The sequence below is a fragment of the Stegodyphus dumicola genome, chromosome 11 (assembly GCF_044657685.1).
Source record: "Stegodyphus dumicola isolate Sdum_Otavi_A_Nest chromosome 11, ASM4465768v1".
Lineage (NCBI taxonomy): Eukaryota > Metazoa > Arthropoda > Arachnida > Araneae > Eresidae > Stegodyphus > Stegodyphus dumicola.
Window position 1 is genome coordinate 168066270 of NC_140778.1, and position 14165 is coordinate 168080434.

Consider the following 14165-nt stretch of genomic DNA (forward strand, 5'->3'; position numbering starts at 1 on the left):
CCTCTCCTCTGCTCCAGATGACAATAACACCTGGTCCGAATTCGAGACCTGCCTTGATGCCATCATCTCCTCTGCCTCTGATACTGTCAAGCTCCCTCCACCTGTGCCTCCTGAAGAGTCTGGGTTTCGCCGCACACCGGACGCCTCCAATCCCCGTGTCATACAGAGGATCTACCGGATGAATCGTCGGAGAGCCCTCCGACTCATCACCCAACGTGACTCCTCTTTCTGTGCGATTCCTGCGGAAGATCTTGCTGCCCACTTCTCTGAAAAGTACTCTCCACGGGATGCAGACACTTCCATCTTCTGCCAGCATGCTTCTGATCGTCCTCCTGTTGACATGTCGCCGTTCTCCCCTTCTGAAGTGCGTTCCAAGCTGATGGCTTGTGAAAATTCCGCGCCTGGCCCTGATCGGCTTTCTTACAGACACTGGAGAGATGTCGACCCCGAATGCAAGGCACTTTGTGCTATTTTTAACATCTGCTTGAAGCTGCGACGCATTCCGGCCTCTTGGAAGTCCTCTCGCACGTTTCTTATCTTCAAGGATGGGGACCCCTCCGTTATTGACAACTGGCGACCCATCGCCCTTAGCTCGTGCATATCAAGGCTCTTTGCTGGTTGCATGGCACGTCGTTTCTCCAGCTGGCTTTCTACACACGACGTTCTCAGCCCCTGCCAGAAAGGTTTCCTTGCTCATGATGGTGTCTTTGAACACAATTTCATCCTCCACAGTCAACTCCAATTAGCTCGTCGATCCAGGTCTGAATTGTGCTTAGCATCCTTAGACATTTCTAATGCCTTTGGATCCGTGCCACACTCAGCCATCTATGCTGCTCTCTCTGACTCCGGTGTTGGTGACGACTTCTCTTCCCTCATCAGGTCCTTCTACAGTGGCTCTACCACCTCCTTCTTGTCAAGTGATGGCACGTCCTGTCCTGTCGACATCCACGCTGGGGTTCGCCAAGGCTGCCCACTTAGCGGACTCCTATTCAACCTTGTCATCGACCCCGTCCTTCGCTGTGTTGAATCGATGTCTCCGGTTCCAAAGATTCTGGCCTATGCTGATGACCTCCTCCTGTTGGCGCCTTCTCCTGAAGCACTCCAGCATGACCTCCTCCGGGTCCAAGATGCATGTTCCAGGCTCAATCTCTTGCTGAACCCCAAGAAGTGCCGCTCCTTCCACTTCTCTGCTGTTCGCTCCTCCCGTGTTCTTCCGACTGCCTTCTACATCTCTGAAGTTCCAATTCCTGCACTTAAAGAGGGTGAATTCTTCAAGTTTCTTGGTAAGCCCATTGGCTTCAACCTCCCGCCTGCACGTGCCCAACTCCGCGACTTCTTGTCACTGGCCAAGTGTATTTCTGAATCTAAGCTGGCACCCTGGCAACGGATTGATGCTCTTAAGACCTTCTTCTTCCCGTCGCTCCTGTTTCACATGAGGACGTCTCAGTTCTCCAAAACTGACTGGAAAAAGATCGACGATCTCCTCAAGCCTGCCATTAAAAGGACCCTGAACCTCCCCCCAGAAGCCTCCAATAACTATCTCTACGGCCTCTCCGGGAAAGGTTCCTTCGGTGTCCCTCTTGCCGCCGAAGACTCCGACATTGCTGCTGTGGACGGTGCGTTTAAGCTCCTAACATCTAGGGACCCACTCGTTCGCAAGCTTGCTTGGGATGATCTTTGTGGATACATTCGCGCTCGGATCCAGCTGTCTCCATCTCCTTCTATCGTCAGCCAGTTCCTTTCTGCATCGGATGAGGGACCATTCGCCGCCACCAGCAACCCCACCTCTTCACTATGGTCTGCTGCCCGCGCTGCCTCTCGCCGCCTTAACATCTCCTGGAGCTTTGACAACGACGGCTGCCCTTCCATCTCCTGTGGGAATTCTACCATCTTTCCTAGCAACAGGAACTCTATTTTCAAATCCTTTCGTCACCTTAGAAGATCTTGCAGGCTCCAAGATTTGGTGAATCTCCCAAGTCAAGGAAAATCCATGGAATGCGTTTCGGCTGCACGTGCAAGCTCACACTTCTTCCATGAGGGATCGTTCATTCGCTTTGCCGACTGGCGCTTTATCCACCGCGCCCGCCTCAACCTCGTGCCACTGAACGCCTCCAAACCATGGGATCGCACTCGCCGTGCATGTCGTCGCTGCCCCTTTCCAGAGGAGACTCTGCCTCATGTAATCTGTCATTGCATGAAGTATTCGCGGCTCTACCAGAACAGGCACAATTCCATCGTCAAGAGGTTAAAGGATGCTGCTTCTGGTCGCTGGAACGTCCTTTCTGAGAATCTGGCTATTGAAGGATCTTCCCTGAGACCCGATCTTGTCCTTTCCAAAGACGACTCTTGCCTCATTATTGATGTGACCGTCGCCTTTGAGAATCGACTCGCCTCTTTTCAACATGCAAGAACTGAGAAGGAGACCAAATATCGTCCTGTTGCCGACCTTCTAAGAAGAAAGTTTAGAAATGTTCGTACCGAGGCCATTGTTGTTGGTGCTCTAGGATCATGGGATCCGGCAAATGACAGAGTTGTGAGACGTCTCTGCACAAATAAGTATGCAAACTTAATGCGCAAACTTATTGTTAGCGAAACCATCCGGGCATCGAGAGACATTTATATCGAACATTTAACAGGCACACGCCAAAACAATCAAAACAACCAGTGATGTACATAATGCTAAATATTTTATTGTAAATAACGTTAAAGAAATTATATTGTTACGTCTTCATTGTTTTATCTTTTTGTCGAAATTCTTTATATTATTTATTAATAACGAAAATCGCACTGCGTGCGTCATTGTCTGACACGCCATGATCAGATCAATGCTGTGTAAAATGGCATGGAATATTTTAAATAAAGAATCTGTTCTTATCAGCTTAATATCTGATACGACGTCGACATGACGTCAAGATATTAAACTAATTTTTGCAGATAGGCTTGTGGTTAGGAATTTATTCCGCCCTCGCCACGGGTTGGCCTGCTATGGCACTACTTGCAGGATACGGCCCACAATATATCCAAAAAGCAGAAACTTCACTCACCCACTGCATCCTCAGGAAAACGTCCTTTTAAAATGGCCCCTTCAAATTTCAGAAAACCGAAGGTCTGACAACATCATACCTTTGTACGAGTGTGCGGCGACCTGCCTTTTTTTTAACTTGCTATTGCTCGGGCCCCTCGTTCTTTTCCTCGGAATGGGAACATTCTGGAGCCTCGGGTTTAACCCTCGTTCTTTTCAGTGTCAAGTTCTGGTTTCTGTAAATACGAAGTTTTATTCGTATTTACAGAAATCCCATAAAATCCACATTTTTTTCCCCGTACTGTTAACAACTTACTCATTCTGTCTGACTGATTGAAGGAAGATCGGCCTCGAAATATCACTCAAATTTCATTTGCAGTAACATTTTTGTCTCATTTCATGTAAGTTTGAGAGAATTCCTATTCACATTTGCCAGATCTTTCCCACTACAGCGCGCGTATACACATTGCTTCTTTCAACACACGAGCCTTTTTATTGTAAATAACTCTCAAAAGGATGTAAAATGTTTGTAGGCACACTGCAGCAACAAAGATTTTTCTGTCTGTTTCCTAATGTTTTGTTTGTCTCTGTATGATTTCTAAACGCCAGCTAATTGTAATGGTCTACAATTATTGTTAAGGATTGTTGTATTTATGTTTTTATTCATTCATTCATTTATTTTGTTGGCACATTAATATTAACAAACGGGAAAATGCCAATAGATGGCTGCACTATGCAGGAAGCAGTTTATTCTGAGTTTTGAGATGGCTTGCCCGCCACTAGTGTGGAAGTGTAGAATACAAAGTAATCATTAATTGTAAATTAAAAAGTACTGTTTTATTGTACATATTACAAATGAATTTGTAAAGTGTTTTTTGTAATTTTTCTGTTTGTTTAATTGTTTTAAGTTTCTAATATTTCACTCTGTGTTTTCAAGTGCAACGTTTGAACTGAAGAGAGAGAGAGAGAGAGTATCTCTGAGTTGGAAACCATGTGCTGGACTGTGCATGTCGAGTTTGTGTCAATCAAACTCTGGCATTATGTAATGCAGTTTTGGCTGATAAATTTTACTGTCTCAATATTTGTTTAATCACAAAAAATAATTTCTTCCCAAGCATGGGCATTCGATAACTCCAGGAATATTTATTTATTTATTTTTGGTTTTGCTATTTTTATTGCCTTTGTAATTACATTTGTTTTATATTCACCTGCAGTGAAGAATGAGATTTTTCGGAGGAGGAAGCTACTCCAGAGAAATGAACACTTTCATGAATATTTCATTGTCCTCTTTTCCCATCTGAAAAAAAATTGAGAAAATACGAGAATATTATGTTGCATGGTGCATAAGCTTATAAAAGCTGGAGGAAAACACCGGAATTCAGTTGTTTACTTACTGCTGTTATTGACTGTAGCGATTTCGCGTTGAGATCGGATTAACTTTTTCTACTTTGAATTTTGTTCCGGCCAACGTTTCCGTAAAACGTCCAATATAACTACTGTAAGTTATTGCGATATTGTAGAAATATCTGTGAGGATATTTCAGCATTGTGGTTCATTTGCTGTAGTAAGAATAAAATTTGCAATTGAATCTTGAATGAAATGAACTTTTGACGTCCTTGGCTTTTTAAAACTAGCCCCGCCCAAGGAGGAGGGGACTGACGCCTCCAGAATGGGAACATTAGAAAGGACCGCAAAATGATCCACTTGACTAGACAGAAATTGGTCATCCTTGTACACCTCTTTTTTTGTAACACAGGAGGAGGATGAAATAACGACATATCATAAAAAACCCCCAAGCAGCACTCGCTAACCTGAGTCTTCTGCACCCCCTTCTCCCCCTGCACGAATGCTCAGGACTTTTGAAATATGAAAAATTGAAAGTGAATTCATCACGCCAGAGAATTCTGCATCGCTTCTCGGCCTCTTGGCTAAGATTAAAGTGTAGTATCTGTTCTTATCAGCTTAATATCTGGTACGACGTCGACATGACGTCAAGATATTAAACTAATTTTTGCAGATAGGCTTGTGGTTAGGAATTTATTCCGCCCTCGCCACGGGTTGGCCTGCTATGGCACTACTTGCAGGATACGGCCCACAATATATCCAAAAAGCAGAAACTTCACTCACCCACTGCATCCTCAGGAAAACGTCCTTTTAAAATGGCCCCTTCAAATTTCAGAAAACCGAAGGTCTGACAACATCATACCTTTGTACGAGTGTGCGGCGACCTGCCTTTTTTTTAACTCGGGCCCCTCGTTCTTTTCCTCGGAATGGGAACATTCTGGAGCCTCGGGTTTAACCCTCGTTCTTTTCAGTGTCAAGTTCTGGTTTCTGTAAATACGAAGTTTTATTCGTATTTACAGAAATCCCATAAAATCCACATTTCTTTCCCCGTACTGTTAACAACTTACTCATTCTGTCTGACTGATTGAAGGAAGATCGGCCTCGAAATATCACTCAAATTTCATTTGCAGTAACATTTTTGTCTCATTTCATGTAAGTTTGAGAGAATTCCTATTCACATTTGCCAGATCTTTCCCACTACAGCGCGCGTATACACATTGCTTCTTTCAACACACGAGCCTTTTTATTGTAAATAACTCTCAAAAGGGTGTAAAATGTTTGTAGGCACACTGCAGCAACAAAGATTTTTCTGTCTGTTTCCTAATGTTTTGTTTGTCTCTGTATGATTTCTAAACGCCAGCTAATTGTAATGGTCTACAATTATTGTTAAGGATTGTTGTATTTATGTTTTTATTCATTCATTCATTTATTTTGTTGGCACATTAATATTAACAAACGGGAAAATGCCAATAGATGGCTGCACTATGCAGGAAGCAGTTTATTCTGAGTTTTGAGATGGCTTGCCCGCCACTAGTGTGGAAGTGTAGAATACAAAGTAATCATTAATTGTAAATTAAAAAGTACTGTTTTATTGTACATATTACAAATGAATTTGTAAAGTGTTTTTTGTAATTTTTCTGTTTGTTTAATTGTTTTAAGTTCCTAATATTTCACTCTGTGTTTTCAAGTGCAACGTTTGAACTGAAGAGAGAGAGAGAGAGAGAGTATCTCTGAGTTGGAAACCATGTGCTGGACTGTGCATGTCGAGTTTGTGTCAATCAAACTCTGGCATTATGTAATGCAGTTTTGGCTGATAAATTTTACTGTCTCAATATTTGTTTAATCACAAAAAATAATTTCTTCCCAAGCATGGGCATTCGATAACTCCAGGAATATTTATTTATTTATTTTTGGTTTTGCTATTTTTATTGCCTTTGTAATTACATTTGTTTTATATTCACCTGCAGTGAAGAATGAGATTTTTCGGAGGAGGAAGCTACTCCAGAGAAATGAACACTTTCATGAATATTTATTTCATTGTCCTCTTTTCCCATCTGAAAAAAAATTGAGAAAATACGAGAATATTATGTTGCATGGTGCATAAGCTTATAAAAGCTGGAGGAAAACACCGGAATTCAGTTGTTTACTTACTGCTGTTATTGACTGTAGCGATTTCGCGTTGAGATCGGATTAACTTTTTCTACTTTGAATTTTGTTCCGGCCAACGTTTCCGTAAAACGTCCAATATAACTACTGTAAGTTATTGCGATATTGTAGAAATATCTGTGAGGATATTTCAGCATTGTGGTTCATTTGCTGTAGTAAGAATAAAATTTGCAATTGAATCTTGAATGAAATGAACTTTTGACGTCCTTGGCTTTTTAAAACTAGCCCCGCCCAAGGAGGAGGGGACTGACGCCTCCAGAATGGGAACATTAGAAAGGACCGCAAAATGATCCACTTGACTAGACAGAAATTGGTCATCCTTGTACACCTCTTTTTTTGTAACACAGGAGGAGGATGAAATAACGACATATCATAAAAAACCCCCAAGCAGCACTCGCTAACCTGAGTCTTCTGCACCCCCTTCTCCCCCTGCACGAATGCTCAGGACTTTTGAAATATGAAAAATTGAAAGTGAATTCATCACGCCAGAGAATTCTGCATCGCTTCTCGGCCTTTTGGCTAAGATCAAAGTGTAGTAAATCGGTCGAGTTGCCGATACTTTTTCATCTTTTTTGGTCACTTCTTACTGTTTTTACAGGTAGACTGGTGGCTAAAGATGTTTCCTGTTTCTAGGCCTCGCCCACCGCCGAGGCCCCGCCCACCGCCTGGAGTTCGGAGCCCTGGAAGACGCTCACCGCCTCCTGAAGCCAGTTTTGGAGTCCTGGATGCCGGAGCAGGTTCCCATACGGTGCATGGAGTCCCTGGAGACGTTCCTGTTGTAGCTGTTGACCGTGGAGTGCCTGCCGTTCCCGCTGGAGGTCCTGTTGCTGGATCCATTGGAACCTGTTCCCGTGCTGTTCATGGAGTCCCTGGAGCAGCTGTTGACCATGGAGTGCCCGCCGTTCCCGCTGGAGCTATCCCTGGATCCAATGGAGTCGTCCCTCTTGCTCCGGGATCAGCCGCTGATGCTTCCCAAGCCATCCCTGGATCTATTGGAGCCTCTCCTGGTGCGCCTGATGCAGAAGCTGAGGCCCCCGGATTGTCTGAGGCCATTCCTTCCTACCCTGGAGCTTCTGAAGACATCCCTGTGACGGCCGGAGCCTTCCCGGTTGCATCTGTCCCTGGATTGATCCAATCCGTTCCGGCTACTTCCCAAGTCGCCGCTGCAGACCATGGATCCTCCGATGGAAACTCTTGTGTCGTCGCTGGATCTGCCGGAGCTATTCTTGCCCTTGGAGCGAGTGCCTCTCCCGAAATTGCCACTGGAGGTTCCAGAGCTGTTCCTGCATCTTCTAGTGCCACTGCTCATCCTGGAGTCGCCGCTGTGGTCCCTAGTGCCACGCCTTGCCTGCCCGGAGCCGGCTCGTCTGCCAGGAGTGTGCCCACCTACTACTACGGGAGTATCGCCACTAGTGAAGCCACGCCCACCGGGTCGTCCTCCTTGCCCAGACACGTGCCAGCTTTCGTTACACCCTCTGGACCGCCCCTTTCCAAAGGTGGACACTTACGCCAACTGTTGGATAGAATTCAAGCCAAGACTTCTGGCTGCACACCGCTCCTACCTGTGGTCACTTGTCAACCTAGTGAACGAAGGACACCAGAGGGTTCATCACTCGCCAAGTCTGCTCACACGTCCTCCTCTGCCAAGGACACGCCCACCACACCCCAGTCTACATTCGCATGCTACGTCTGCGGATTGGAGTGTACGAGCAGAAGGGGCCTCAGAAGGCATACAAGGACGCACGTGCAGGAGAAAGACAGTCAGCTCCACCCACCTCCTGACAGAAGGGTAGCTGCGAGCATTCCTGGGTCATTGATCTCGCCCGTATGTCATCATACACGGGCTCGGACGGCGGCTGGTCATGCCTGCTCATCGAACACACTCACGAGCTCACCCCCACGCACTTACGCTGAAGCTCTTTCTTCGCCATCCATGAGAGAGAGTTCTGCTCATCCTGCTTCAACCGGTCCTCTCTGCGCAGTGATCACCTCCACCGCGGGGACGGAGTCTCTGACGTCCAACGTACCTGCTAAATCCAAGGTGTTTCCTGCGGAGAACACAAGGAACTTGCTGCCACCTTCGGAGACGTCAATCCCGTCGATACCATACTTCACCCTCCCGGCCAGGAATTCTACTCCCACCGTCATACCTGGACCAAAGACTAATGCTTCCACACCTCAACTGGCGTCTGCCGTCACCTGCCCGGATTGTGGTCGCTCCTGCCTGAATAAGAAACAGCTGCGGTCCCATTGTCACCTCCGTCACAGACAGGCTCCGCCTCCCACCTCTCCTGGAGACGATGACTTTACCTCCTCAACTCCTGAGACACTGACTGACGCCGCTTCTTCACCGCCCGCTGCTCCTGCACCAGGCCCCGTCCACACGGACTGCACTGCCTCTGGCTCAACAGACGCTGCTCCTCAACCTGCTTTAACTGCCACTGTCCCGGTGACCACTTCGCCTAGTAAAGACCTACCTGGTGAATCCGATGTCGCACCTCAAGTACCCTGCCAGACACGCTTGGATACTACCTCCAGCGCTGGAGACACGACTGATGCGGACGTCCTCATCCTATGCCTCACTCCCTCAGAAAGGACTGATCTGCTCTCTACTGAATTGCCCGCACCAGACAGCAATGTAATACGCTCACATGCTGCTACGACTTCTACTGAGCAAATTGCACCTGGCCCACGTCCTAGCAGGCCATTGCAGAACCTGTCAGTGAGGGAGCCTTTGCCTATGCCCACTCATGTGGAGAATCATGAGTCCTGCCCAGAGACATCCTGCCGACGTGACTCTATTGTCCATCTACTCTTCCCGATGCAAGACACACTCCACTGCACCGAAAGGGACTGCCATAGGACATTCCATTCGAAACGCTGGACCCAACTCCGCCACTCGCTCTGCAGACACCTCTTGTACACACATGGCATAGATGTTGCTAGCACTCGGAACTGGTGTGCACACTGCCTATTGCCCATCGCCGTTAAGGTCTCGACCCATCAATGCTTTAGAGACCGGCCCGTAGTCGTCGAATCGGGCATTCAACATCGTTGGAGATGTACCCAGTGCGACTTCTCATGCCAAACACGGGGTGGATTCCTTAACCACCAAGCACGCCACCGACGTGAACGGCAGCGCTTACTCCAGCCACCTCTAGTGACGCCTCTCCTTCCCTCCACCTCGGCAAGACGACAGGCACGGACTGCACGATTCCGTACATCTCGCCAAGATGATGCTAGAACTGATGGACCTTCCACTGCCTACCAATCGACAAGTGCAACAGACCCTAATACCTTGCCCTATCAAGAGGATGCCGCACCTCCAGGAACAGACACGAGGACTACCCCACAGGTTGATGCGCCTTTGACTGACAATCTGGGAACCAACCCTTCCTTTGAAGAACACTCCCCGGAGCCGTCCTTCCCGGATTCGCCTTCACCTACCGGTCCTACAGTTACACCCGACTCACCGGTTCCAGAAGCCGTATCGGATGATGCCGAGAGATCTCCACTGGGTGGTGTAGAAATACAAGTCACGTCCCCCCTTGAACACTTCGTAGAACGACTGGAAGAGTTTTCCGACCCGATGACCACTGAGCAGTGGGATGCCTTTTCCACGTTACTTGACGAGATCTTGATGGCCGCCGCGAGTGCAGTTCGTCTTCCTCCCGCTAGCGAGGATGTAAGTGGAAACAACAACAATTCCGCCAAGATACGTGATGACCCAAAGTTGCTCCAGAAACTCTACCGTCGTAACCGACGCAGAGCGGTCCGACTGATTTGCGGGGATGATTCACAGAGATGCCCAATTGGAAGACAGGATATACAAGATCACTTTGCTGCTGCCCTATGCAACAACCGAGTTGACACCTCAGTGTACACCTCACCATCCCCTCTCCCCAGAGAACTTGACCTCTCTCCATTTTCTCCTGCAGAGATCGCAAGGAAACTCTATTCAGCTGAAAACTCGGCACCCGGACACGATCGACTCTCATACAACCATTGGAAGGCCGTTGATCCGGACTGTACAGTACTCGCAGCCATCTTCAACATCTGCTTGAAAGCTAGGAAAGTCCCTGCAGCTTGAAAAGACTCTCGTACTATCCTGTTACCCAAAGGGGGTGACCCGCATAACATCAAAAACTGGCGTCCTATCTCGCTGAGTGTTACGATTGCCAAGCTGTTCTGTGGTTGCCTGGCACGACGGTTCACTTCTTGGCTCATCGACAACTGCATCCTTTCCCCGTCACAGAAGGGATTTCTGCCCTTCGACGGGGTGTTTGAAAATAACTTCGTTGTTCAGCAGAGAATCCAGCTAGCACGGACCAGCCAATCTGACACCTGCCTGGCGTCATTGGACCTATCCAATGCCTTCGGATCCGTGCCCCACGATGCAATTTTTGCTGCGCTTCGAGCCTCTGGAGTTGGGAATCATTTCACCGAGCTGATACAGGAGCTGTACACGGATGCGTCCACACGCGTCTTCACAGAGGAAGGCCCCACGGATCCAATTCCAATTGACATCGGAGTACGTCAGGGTTGTCCCCTAAGTGGGCTGTTGTTCAACTTGACCATCAACCCGATACTTGTCGCAGTCCAAGGGCAAAGTCCTCTACACCGCATACTGGCGTATGCCGACGACCTACTGCTACTCGCGCCCTCCCCTGCGGAGCTGCAAACTCAACTCAATCTGACGCACAACCTGGTTGGAAAGCTTGGCCTCTACATCAACCCCAGAAAATGCTTCTCCCTACATATCTCCGAAGCTCGCCCAACGGGTGTCCGCCACTCTCAGTTCTCGATCGACGGCACTGCCATCAGGTGTCTTCGTGAGGGTGAAGATGAGGAATTTTTGGGGAAACCAATTGGATTCAACCAACCACCGGACATCGAGGCACTCAATACTTACCTACAGAAATGCGAGATGATCCTGAATTCGCCACTTGCTCCCTGGCAGCGCATTGACGCGCTCAAATCCTTTGTGTTTCCATCAATGGATTTTGATATGAGGACGGCCCGGTTGAAGAAAACCGACTGGGCAAAGATTGACTCACATGTGCGCCCGCTACTAAAGAGGACTCTCAACCTACCTCCCGAGGCGGCAAATGAATATCTTTACGGCGCGAAGGAATCTGCATGCTTTGGTATCCCGCTGGCTGCCGAAAGCTCAGATATAGCAAGGATTGACAGCGCTTTCAAGTTGCTCACTTCATTGGACCCTGGGATACAACAGCTCGCTTGGGAGGACCTTACGCGACTTGTAAGTGGACGACTGAAAAGGGTTCCTTCCTTCTCTGAGATTGCAGCTTTCCTTTCGGGATGTGACGAAGACTTTCCCAGGAGCACCTCCAACCCAATTTCATCAGTTTGGTCCGCGGCCAGAAGCGCAGCCCGTCGCCTAAAAGTCACGTGGACAATTTCTGACGACCACACTGTGGAAATCTCTCATGACGGTACCACCATAACAGCCGGCAAGCGACGCCTTGTATTCCGCACCCTGCGGAATGCCATCAAGAAATCCCGCGCAGAGAAACTCATCACTTATCCCAACCAGGGCAAGGCGATGGAATGCGCAGCGGCTGCCAAAGCAAGCTCTCACTTTTTCCGGAACGGGGCATTTACACGATTCGCCGACTGGCGATTTATACATCGTGCAAGGCTAAACCTCGTCCCCCTGAACGGTGTTCGTCGCAATGTGAATGGCTCCCGTGGCTGCAGAAGATGCAACTTTGAGCTCGAGACCCTCCCGCATGTCCTCTGCCACTGCATGAGATACAGCCGTCTCTACCAAGCGAGGCACAATGCAGTGGTAGAGAGGATTAAAAAGGCAGCCAGTGGAAGGTGGCAGCTCCTCTCCGAGAACCGGCCAGTCAGAGGACTCCCGCTACGCCCGGACATCATCCTAACAAGAGACAACGCATGCCTCATCCTAGACATAACAGTTGCTTTTGACAACCGTCGGTCTTCATTTGATGCTGCTCGCCGAGAGAAGATGAACAAGTACCGTCCGCTAATCGAAGCACTGAAATCTACATACAACGATGTGCGCGTAGAAGCAATTGTAATCGGAGCACTAGGATCATGGGATCCAAACAACGATAAAGTTCTCAGCAGGATCTGCAGCAGGAAGTACGCATCACTTATGCGAAAGCTCATCGTAAGTGAAACAATAAGTAAATCAAGGGATATCTATGTGGAGCATCTCACGGACGTCAGACAGGAGAACTGGTAAATTTAACATGGACTCACTGAACTATCCGATTAAGTGTTCACAAAGTACAAACCCCCGAAATATGTAAGTAGAAAGAAAAACCTAGTATGTTGTACATAAGTGCTTGGTTCTGAAAATAGTTGTTGTACATATCTGCTTCGCTCTGTAAATAATTGTAAATAGAAAATTAATGTATAATAGAATTGTAAAATGATATTTCTGCCACGCAAATATCATTCTTCTGTAAAGTGGCCAAAAGTATTGTTCAATAAAAAACATCTGTTCTTATCAGCTTAATATCTGATACGACGTCGACATGACGTCAAGATATTAAACTAATTTTTGCAGATAGGCTTGTGGTTAGGAATTTATTCCGCCCTCGCCACGGGTTGGCCTGCTATGGCACTACTTGCAGGATACGGCCCACAATATATCCAAAAAGCAGAAACTTCACTCACCCACTGCATCCTCAGGAAAACGTCCTTTTAAAATGGCCCCTTCAAATTTCAGAAAACCGAAGGTCTGACAACATCATACCTTTGTACGAGTGTGCGGCGACCTGCCTTTTTTTTAACTCGGGCCCCTCGTTCTTTTCCTCGGAATGGGAACATTCTGGAGCCTCGGGTTTAACCCTCGTTCTTTTCAGTGTCAAGTTCTGGTTTCTGTAAATACGAAGTTTTATTCGTATTTACAGAAATCCCATAAAATCCACATTTCTTTCCCCGTACTGTTAACAACTTACTCATTCTGTCTGACTGATTGAAGGAAGATCGGCCTCGAAATATCACTCAAATTTCATTTGCAGTAACATTTTTGTCTCATTTCATGTAAGTTTGAGAGAATTCCTATTCACATTTGCCAGATCTTTCCCACTACAGCGCGCGTATACACATTGCTTCTTTCAACACACGAGCCTTTTTATTGTAAATAACTCTCAAAAGGGTGTAAAATGTTTGTAGGCACACTGCAGCAACAAAGATTTTTCTGTCTGTTTCCTAATGTTTTGTTTGTCTCTGTATGATTTCTAAACGCCAGCTAATTGTAATGGTCTACAATTATTGTTAAGGATTGTTGTATTTATGTTTTTATTCATTCATTCATTTATTTTGTTGGCACATTAATATTAACAAACGGGAAAATGCCAATAGATGGCTGCACTATGCAGGAAGCAGTTTATTCTGAGTTTTGAGATGGCTTGCCCGCCACTAGTGTGGAAGTGTAGAATACAAAGTAATCATTAATTGTAAATTAAAAAGTACTGTTTTATTGTACATATTACAAATGAATTTGTAAAGTGTTTTTTGTAATTTTTCTGTTTGTTTAATTGTTTTAAGTTCCTAATATTTCACTCTGTGTTTTCAAGTGCAACGTTTGAACTGAAGAGAGAGAGAGAGAGAGTATCTCTGAGTTGGAAACCAT

The 14165-nt window shown here is 46.8% G+C and overlaps 1 non-coding gene and 3 pseudogenes across 1 annotated transcript; all 4 read left to right on the forward strand.

Annotated features, from left to right (window-relative positions):
- Window positions 1–2837: 2837 nt before the first annotated feature.
- Window positions 2838–3018, forward strand: LOC146994812 (U2 spliceosomal RNA; annotated as a pseudogene).
- Window positions 3019–4930: 1912 nt separating this feature from the next.
- LOC146994813 (U2 spliceosomal RNA) lies at window positions 4931–5123 on the forward strand. Its single transcript, XR_015044234.1, has one exon. It is a non-coding gene; the product is annotated as a U2 spliceosomal RNA (small nuclear RNA).
- A 1908-nt stretch (window positions 5124–7031) lies between these two features.
- LOC146994814 (U2 spliceosomal RNA) lies at window positions 7032–7181 on the forward strand (annotated as a pseudogene).
- Window positions 7182–12976: 5795 nt separating this feature from the next.
- LOC146994815 (U2 spliceosomal RNA) lies at window positions 12977–13178 on the forward strand (annotated as a pseudogene).
- Window positions 13179–14165: the final 987 nt, after the last annotated feature.